Here is a 10,642-nt window from a genome sequence, read left to right as displayed (position 1 = left end):
GCCCGTACTGTCGTCCAGCGTCTACTGCTGTCGCTGAACGGATGCTGGAGTGCGGTTTCATCGATGCGGTGGTGATTTTCTGTACATGAATGTTGTCTCTCGAGTAATGACCAATATGTCTCGAGTTGCACAGTATATTATAAAAATAATGTAGGTACCTACCTATATTTTTTTTTTTTAATTTTATGCCTCCTGACCTAGGTCAGTCTCGCTAAGTCTTTGCTACAGTTCTGCACGTCATAATTATACATACTACATAGGTAATTGGTATGAGTATATACCTACATTATAATATACAGTATTATCAACAAGATTATTTTAAGTGGTTTTTTGTTATTATTTAGTATTATTTTACAGTAAGTATTTACGTTTTTGGTCACACGTAATCGAAATAATTGTAACTGCAATCACAATTTTTTCTCCACAGCTAAATCGTTCATAAGTCATAACCAGGGCTAGGAACTTTATGCGCTAAAAAACAATGAAATATGTGCATACGTATGCACTAAAAAAAACCAAAATATGCGGTATAATATGCATTTATTATTTTTAAAAAAAATGTATTTAAAAGCATAGTTATAGAGAAAAAAAAATTATTTTTGAATCATAAATATTTTATTTATATTTTTCTTTTGATAATACTGAATCTGTAAACCTGGCCGGTCATTACGGTCATTAAAGGCTAATTCTTATTTCTTAGTAAAAACACTATAAACCATACGGGCGATTGGTAAAAATAAATATTTTATTCTTGAAAACATATTTTCAATTAAATAAGACGATTATAATTTATAATATTTATAAACATTTACACAATATTTCAACTATTACTCGGTATAGTATAATTCAAAATATAGACTAGGAAACCGTGTGCGGCGGCTATTTATTTTTAAATTATTTAATTTACAATATTCAACCATCAAAAACTTGTTTGTTGTAGATTTCTTATAAATTTTTACCATAAAATGCATTTATATACTCAAAATCTTTAAATATGCATAATCATATAAATTCAGTAAAATATGCAAAAATATGCAACATAAATTGTTGTATTTCTATAACTGTATGGTTCACGAAACGAATTTGTATCGAATCAGATTTGAAATATGCAGCTTCCCGAGAAAGATGCAAATGCATAAAGTTCCGAGCCTTGGTCATAACATTAAACATATTATGTTCTTTCGGCATTCTGTATTTTTTAAACTGCAGTCCTTGGTGTTAGTATTGTTGGGCACGTTCTCAGTAGTCACTATACTCACGATATAGCCTATTAAAATATCATACTATAGTCGGTAACATACGGTTTCACACTTCCACCTTCTTCATCGGTATGTCCTGACATTGTCGTATTCGACAATTTTCAATCGATCGTTTTTGATCACATATAACTTGTATTATTCGTGAGTATAAAATATATGATATAATAATATAATATACATTATTATACATTACGTCCATAATTGAATATATTATAAATAATATTATCTATACATAATAATCAATAATAATACGTAAAACATTAACACGCCATATTTTGTATTAAGCATAGTGTATATTATTTTCACTATCGTTATAACATAATAGAATAATACAATATAAGTATTGTATATAAATGTATAATACATGCCATTATATGTTATATTATAATATTGTTATTAACTTTTGAGTCAATACTTTCTTATCACAGATCGATCCAATTTGGCAATTATTCTATCCAAAACCATGAAATGATGATGACAGCTATAGTAAATCTAATAATTTAGGTAGTTGTGTTAAAATATTTCATTGCCAAATTTAAGTCTAAATGCAGCTATTTTTTTATATTATCATCACTATGTTATGGATTGTTATCTATAACATGTATATGTATATATGAATTAATACGTGATAAACGATAGCTACATTACCAGCTATATCGTATTTCATAAAACAAAATATGTACCTATATAGATAATTATAATATCAAATATTTCTTAGATTTTTTCGTATCAGAATAAAATACGCACCACAAGAATAACCTTGATATAAATATTTATCTTCATATATACTATGTATATTCGTAAACTAAAAATTATGTTATGGCGAAGCGGTCGGCTATACAGGTACGGTGGACCTAGCTCGCAAATGGCATAAGTTCCAGTGACTCTTCGGGGTTCCGTGACGCGAGTGTCCGATAAGGCACCCGCCTGGCGTGCAGCTACCGCATGGTCACAAAATTCCTACAGTGCTAACCCGGATGCGATTATTCGGTAGCGACAATGCCATGGAACTACATACGAATCTATTCGAAACGAAAACAAAAAAAAAAAAAAACATTTCGTCCGTCCGTTGTGGACGTCGTATTTTCTTCCCGGAATTTATAAATTATTATATTTTATTATAATATCTGAATTTCCATAATAAATATAAATATAAATATAAAATAAATATTATTATTAATTGTGACGTTTTAAAAACATAAACGCGTACGTTCAAATCACCTATAGGGTATAGTATATACTGTGTGTCCGTGTTGTCCATTTATTATGTCAATTATTCTTATAAATGGCTTGTTATTGTATTTTTCAACTAAATAAAACAATTAATGTATCATAAGCAAATATATATGACAAATTTGTATTTAAATTTAAGTTTACTATCCCCGTGCGCAAAGGGTGAATTCGAATGCGATTACGCGATGTTATTGGTCAGAGACTTGTAGTGTATATACATTATGTTTATATGTTCATAATAAGACAAATAAAATAATTTACATAATATTTAAATTTTTATTTAAATTTTTTAAAAAAAATTCTTTCTACTTAATTCACAATGCAGTGATAATAAGCAATAACATGTTTGTGTATACCAGCTAAATTATATTAAATCCAGAAATGTGTACTGATTTATTTTTATCAAAACTCATTATGTACAGAGTAGTGTATACAGCGTGATTGAACAAAATAACATATTGAAACAGATTGATATAGGTGTTACACAATATACATTTAAACAAAATTGTATGTGATGTGTGCTATGAAGGGCATTTAAATCCGAGCCCTACTTAAAATGTACCTATAACTATTTTTTAAAATTTAGAATCGATAAATATATAATATATGATGCAAAAACATAATCAGGCAGTCTTTGGTGTAAGGTATAAGTGTCAAAAATTACATTTTTGGCTAAAAGTATGATTAGAATCAAACATTTTTATATTTTTATATTTTTTTGATACACATCACGTAAGTCAACTATAAAAACTCATATTAGAGAATTTGTTTTGGTCTAAACATTTTAAGTCACATCATATTGAGTACAAAAGTACAAAATACGTATGTCTAGTTAATATTTGAGAATCTGACATAAATAATTTTAAAATGGTCTGAATATCTTAAGTCAAGTTATTATTGTCATAGTTATTATATGTTTATAATTTTAAATGCACACCCTGTTAGTGTAGGTCATATAATATAAAAATCCAACTAACTTAAGTCGCTCAAAAACCATGAATAATTTAACGAATTTACGAACGATTTTAAATTTCTACATAAAATTTAAGATAAAAGTATAGGTACATATTATATACATGTATACAAGGCTGGGAATTAACGAGTTAAAAAGTTAAAGTTAAGTTAAAAAGTTTATTTTATTTTAATATAATGATATATAATGATTTTAGCTATTTAAAAATTAATAAATACGTATAGAGGGGTGAAGTTAATTAAAAATGATTGAATGGTTAATTTTTTTTATAGATTTATTTAACTTTTAGTATAATTAATAATACTTTTTATTGTTATACCCATTCTAAAATATTTAGTTTTTTGGTTACTTTTCTTTCCAAGAAATATCAGGAAAAATTCCGAAAATAACTCTGCTCAAATAATTTATTTTCATATTATTAGGTTATTAAAAACTATAACAGTGTTTTTAAAAAGTTATAACACCAGCCTCGCTTAACAGAAGCATACCAAGACATGAAAAGAATTTCTTCATTAGGTACTATAATGGATTTAGTTCTAAGAGAAAGTGTTTATAAATAGTACTATTAATAATAATATTATTTTATGCAATAAGAACTAACTAAAAAATAAAGAAAAAGTTATGCTATTTTTATAAATATCAAAATGTTTCTATACCTGTATATAAAATTATGAACTACACATAAAATGACAAAATTGTACTTTATCGTGTTTTTGTCATATTTTTATTCTTAATAATATATTTATGCTTGGTATTTGAAAAATGTAGAATGAATTTTGTATGACAAATAAATTGTATTTTATTATACATTATACCTAAAGACGGATTACATGGGTTGGTATTGATTATAGGTAAAAACATATTTTAGATTCTGAGCGAAGCGATGAATGTATTGATTCTACAATGATGTGTGTTTTTTTTTTTTATTTTTTTTATTTTTTTAATTTTGTGTCTGTCATCACCTTTTAGGACAGTAAAAGTGCTTGGATTTTCTTCAATAGTAACTTTTCTGATAGGAAAGTGAATCTAGTTGGTACTTTGGGGGGTCAAAAGTAAACATTTCCCAGTAGTTTTCACAAGCGACGTGAAAAACAAAAGAAAAATTAAGGAAAAACGGGAATTTTTACGCAAAATCTGTTTTCGAGAAAATCGATTTTGGTTTTTGGTGTAACTCTAAAACAAATGACCGTAGGGACATGAAATTTTGACTGAATGTTTATATTAGCATTTTCTATACACCATAAAATTTACAAAATATTTTGACTCTTTTTGAGCTGTTTACGGCCATTGTCAGTTTTCAATTTTTTTAGTTTTTTTTTCTATAAATATCAATAAAATTTTATCTGTTGAGTAAAAAAGCTTGAAAATTTAATAGAAGGCTCCTAGGTTATTGTTTCAAAGGCAGATGAAAAAAATTAAAAATCCTTAGTCACAGTTTTTAATTAAAAGCATTTAAAGTTCAAATTTTGACAAAATACGGAAAAATCACGAAAAATAGCAAATTATTTTGATGAGAGTTCATAAAAATTTTTCTTTTTAAATCTAAGATTTGAAAATGTAATATAAGATTACTCATAAGTTTGCCTACCTTTATCAAAAAAATGTCTAGAAGAAACTTAAATTAAATTTTTATGAGCGTCTGAAATTTATATTTTTACAACATTTGATATTTACTCGATTTCTCATGTAACAATTTTCTTATTTTATTGTAATTAAAAAACGAATGACTGTAGATACTTGAAAATTTCACTGAATGTTTATATTAGCATTTTCTATACACCATAAAATGTTGAAAATATTTTGACTCTTTTTGAGCTGTTTACGGACATTGTCAGTTTTCAATTTTTTTAGTTTTTTTTTCTATAAATATCAATAAATTTTTATTTGTTGGGTAAAAAAGCGTGAAAATTTAATATAAGGCTCCTGATATATCGTTCTAATAGCAGTTGAAAAATATTAAAAATACATAGGCACAATTTTTTTTTATAAGCATTTAAAGTTCAAATTTTGACAACATTTATCAAATTTATAATTTATTAATTATTTTGTAGTTAAAAATTTATAAATTTTTAACTTTTATGGCTAAGGATTAAAAATTTAAAACAAGGCTCCACGTAAATAGGTTATATATAAATTACTTTATTCACAATAATATCATCAAATATACTTGGTAAAATCATAGGCTGACTGACCGTTTTCGCTCAGAATCGTTTTTCTTATACAATGATAATATTATATCATTGAATTCAAATTTAACACCATCCATTACAGTGACCCACTTGTAACCTACCGTACAGCAGAGCGACATCCACTTATCCACCTTTTTTCTTTAAATATTGATAAAAAATGTTTGCTGGGACAATAAGCTCAACAATTTAATATATTAAGGTGTCTAGGGTCTACTAACTTTTTGTTATAACTTATAAGCATCTGCAGTTATAATTATGTGTTATGACAAATGACAATAACACACAATACACATCATCGTAAAATCAATACTTCGCTATTCTCTGCATTATACACAATTATAATTTATAATATTATACCATGTTGTACGGTTTATACTTATCAACACTGTTGATTTTGTCTAACTACTGTTATCACATATTTATGCATAATTTTATTTCTCCATTCTTTTAATCAATCGGTTGTTTATACTAATCTTAAACATTGAGCTTGCAATTAAAAATACGATACGTCTAATGTATATTAGAGACGCCACAGTGCAGCGCGGCGACGCGTCGGCAGCAGTCTCATATTTGATATTATTATCAAACTGAACAATAGTAATAATAGTAATAATAGTAATAATAATAATATAGTTGATGTTGATCATCGGATAGTAAAAACGCTACGAAAAACGTACGATAGATTGGAGACTAGGGTCGCGGAGTACCAGGGAATCATGTACTAATCGTTACTTTTCTTCAGTTTCGGCGGCGGCGGTTGCGACGACACGCGGCAGCAGTAGCTACTCGCTCAACGGCCATCACGATCATACCATACGTTCCTGTTACATTCCGTTAGAAAATATGTCATTAAAGATGAACTAAAGTAACTAGAACCGTAACTGAGGGACAAACGTCGCGCATCGTTTTTAGAAATTTTTATCATCCAAATAACGCTCATTGTGATCACCTTAGGTGACTGGTGAGATGAAAATAAATAATTTAATTTGTATTATTAAACATTAAAAATCATGGAAATCACTTGCCATAAAATGCAAATATAATTCAATAGGTAGATTAACTACTACCATTGATTTATGATTATATTATATAATCAATGTTACTAAGTACTAGTTATACTTAGTTATTAAGTACTATTACTAAGTACTAAGGTGTGCGTAAAATTTTGAGTTGATGAACAACTTTACTGTATGATTGAAAAACTTGGATATCTAACAAATTCATACAGTATGCAGGTACGTGCGTAATAATTTAAAAATTCGTAAATCACGATTAAAATTTTAAAAAGCAGGTAAGTGTGTGTGTCAGTGTCACTCTGCTGTACAGTAGGTTTCAAACGGATGACTGTAATGGATGGTGTTAAATTTTAATTCAATGATATAATATTATTGTATAGGTACGAAAAACTATTTTGAGCGGAGGCGGTTTGTCAGCCTGGAATATTTTATATTATATTTATATTGAAATTATTAATACGGTAACCGGTTAAGTTGAATTATTATTTATTATCATATTTTTATAATATATATAATTATATACTTTAGAAGTTTCAAGTACCCACGAATAATATTTTATAAATATAACACAAAACTAAAATCGTTCTTCTTCGTTTAAATATCTAAAAAATAACTATAAAAAAACTTTGTCTTAATATTTTTTTTTAGATTTTTTGGTTACACAATAACCACTTACGTGGAACCTTGTTTTAAATTGTTTTAAACCTCGTTTAATTTTTTTTTATCTTATTGTAAAAAAAAAATAATTGCACATATTAATTTGAAATAATCTAGTACTTTTGGTATTCAAGTAGTTATGGTTTATACTTTATACTCATATAATAAAAATAAATTATAAACTGAAAAGATGTATTGTTTATTTTAATTGCATTTTTTCTGATCTTAATTTTATTAATAATTAAGACGAAGGTATTACGTAAAAGTAAAATAAACATTATTATTACTACTATGTTGTGTTTTACTTATTTACAACAACGCTAGCTGGACAATAACGCGGGCTGCAATCATGCCGTTATCAGTTATCCAAGGAATTATTATTGTTAGTATAAAAAAAGATTTGAGAGAATATCTTTATAAAATAAACTTTGGAGAAATCTCCACCAAATCACAATTACAATACATAAGGAAAAAAACATATTACATAATTTCAAAGTTATAACTATGTTGGCTTCATAATAAAAAAAAATTCATGACAATTTACCGCCCCCCTTCCCCCCCCCCCCAAGCACACCAGAAGGGGCAATGGCCCACCTTGCCCCCCCTAAATATGAGCCTAATTTGACTACTGATTAATACATTTTAATTTATTTTTTCAGTAAGTTTCTTACTAAACATTTTTCTATGCATGAAAATGGAAAACATTTGGAATGTGTTATAATAATAAACCAACAAAAAAAGGGTTATACATTTATAATAATATGATGTTGTACTTGAGATTTTTTAATGATTATCGATTGATTATATAAAATTTCATTAAAACGAAAAAAAAGACATTTCTTTATTTTTAACTGGCAATAAGAAAAAAAAAATAATGTTATCAATATTACGATTTACGATTGTACAATAATATATTATAGAAGTTATTTTATGATGGTATAGGAGGTATGTTAAAATACAAATAATGATCTGTTTGTAAACTACCTATTTTGTAAAAAGTTATCTCAAAATTGAATACAATTTATTTTGTGGAGTGCAAACGATTGAATTTTTCATGCATTTAGACATATAAGTTGGCGAAAAATAAACATACCTACTGATACTTCAAGTAATTCAATTTTAATTCTCAATACTAATTTCAACTCGTTAGCCTCTTTTCTATGTTTTTTAGGAAAAACATTTTAATTTTTTGTTTTATTAGCACTTAAAAGAAATTAAAGTGCAAGTTATTTTTAAGAAATTAAGTAAAGTATATAATTTGGAACCGTAATACGTAAATTATCCAAAACGTCTAAAATCTGTTTCCTTTAAATCACAGAAAAGAGGCTGACAAATTCAAATCTTTATTGACAATTAGAATTGGATTAATAGATGTATGTTAATTTTTCGCCAGCTTATTAGCATTATATATATTCATTGTTGTGAGTGAACAAAAATATTTTTCGAGAGTGCTCGTTGACTTGAGCACGCGCGTACGTGTGCTATGGAACATGGTTGTAGCTGTTTGCCCACAGCCGATAGATATGAAATCTATTGTTATCGAGTTCGAAATAATAATTTTATATTTTACACATATAGAACCGCACTTACACTAATAATCATTTACGACTAACACAAAGATTACAGGCGGCGAAGACAAGATTATAAATTGTCTAAATTGTTCCCCTTAAATAATATCATTGAGTATTACTCACTATTATCCACTAAGAGGCGCCTTAACAAAAGTTACCTTCTCACCAAAAGTTATTAGGTAATATAAATATCTTAATATAAACGAAGTCGTTACGATCGCAAAATATAGTTCGATGGTCCGGTATAAATCAGATATCAGCTATATTGAAGTAAAGTAGGACAAAATTATATGAACCAAGGCCCCACAACAATTGCAGGCGTAGTTTTAAAGATACATACAAACTTAGGTTTGGCTTTGGCGATAACGAAATATTTAATATAGATTTATTTATAAGACTAACGTATAGACGTAGACCGCAATAAATTATTATCATACGAAATACCTCCTCTCTCACGACACCCAAAATTTTTGATTTATTTATATTTATATATTATATTATAATATATATAATATATGTGATATGCATTTCTTTTGGAATTTTCTTTATACACGAGCGTCACGGTTCTTTGCTTAGTTGTTAATATTTTTTAATATTTTTGTAGTGTGCAGTGTAACGATATATTATAATATGTGTTACTTTTTACGCCGAATAATTTATATAGATATTAATTATGAATTATTATTATTTTTACGAGTTATGAGATATGACAAATTTCATTGTACATTATACGAGTAGACGATTGTAAATTTATGGCAACTACATTTCGGAGCATATAATTAATCATTCAATTTTTTTTTTTTTTTTTACCAAAAGAGTAACATATTTTGGACGATTCCCATAACAGTGAATGTAATAACAGTGTATCTTTGTTGTTACTCGTATATCGTTTAATGTTTGTTTATATTAGATACAACTGATTTTGAAAAAGCAGCGATGAATCGAATTTGGACCCAGTGCCACTTTACCAAATTTTCGGCAATTCATTATAAAATTATATTTTATTTTTTAGTTGCCAACTTAATTGTAATACTTTTCACTAATCTACTGTCAAATACCTCTGCGTGTATGTTCTAGCCATGGGTTCGAAACTATTATTTTGACAAATCCATATGTTTTTTCGCATATATTATGGTCAATCGTGACTTATTATTAAGTTTTGATATCCACTCCCATTTATTACAAGAAAGTCGTCTTGGAAGTTTTATGATCTTAATTATTTGGGTCGTTACTGTACTTTGCATACGTATAATATTATATATAAATGAATTACACTTTAGTACCTATATATAATAATAATATCTTAAGCTACTCGGACAGCTGAATATAGGTAGGTACTTCAGCCACATTCATGTGTAGTATTATATACCTACACTGTTAATAAAATAATAATAATAATAATAATAATAATAACAATTACCTATGAGAGAAATTCAACAACAAAAAAATGACACTGAATAATAGTGTCATATTGCATATTAATATGATTTGTCTCAAACACGGGTCAATGACACCTAAGTAATGTACGTAACAAAATATAATATTATAGTCACATGGTAGTGACGGAGATGATAATATATTAAAATATAAACTACTGTGAGTGTGCAAGTAGAATAAAAGAATTTATACATTTCAAGTATTATGACAATTTAATTATATAATATAGTATATTTGATTAAATCACATCATACTTTATAAGTTATGTATAATATAATATATTATAATATAGAATGTAATAGCAAAA

The sequence above is a fragment of the Metopolophium dirhodum genome, chromosome 1 (genome assembly GCF_019925205.1).
Source record: "Metopolophium dirhodum isolate CAU chromosome 1, ASM1992520v1, whole genome shotgun sequence".
NCBI classification, from domain to species: domain Eukaryota; kingdom Metazoa; phylum Arthropoda; class Insecta; order Hemiptera; family Aphididae; genus Metopolophium; species Metopolophium dirhodum.
The sequence above is the reverse complement of the archived record's forward strand: the minus strand, read 5'-3'. Positions refer to the sequence as shown.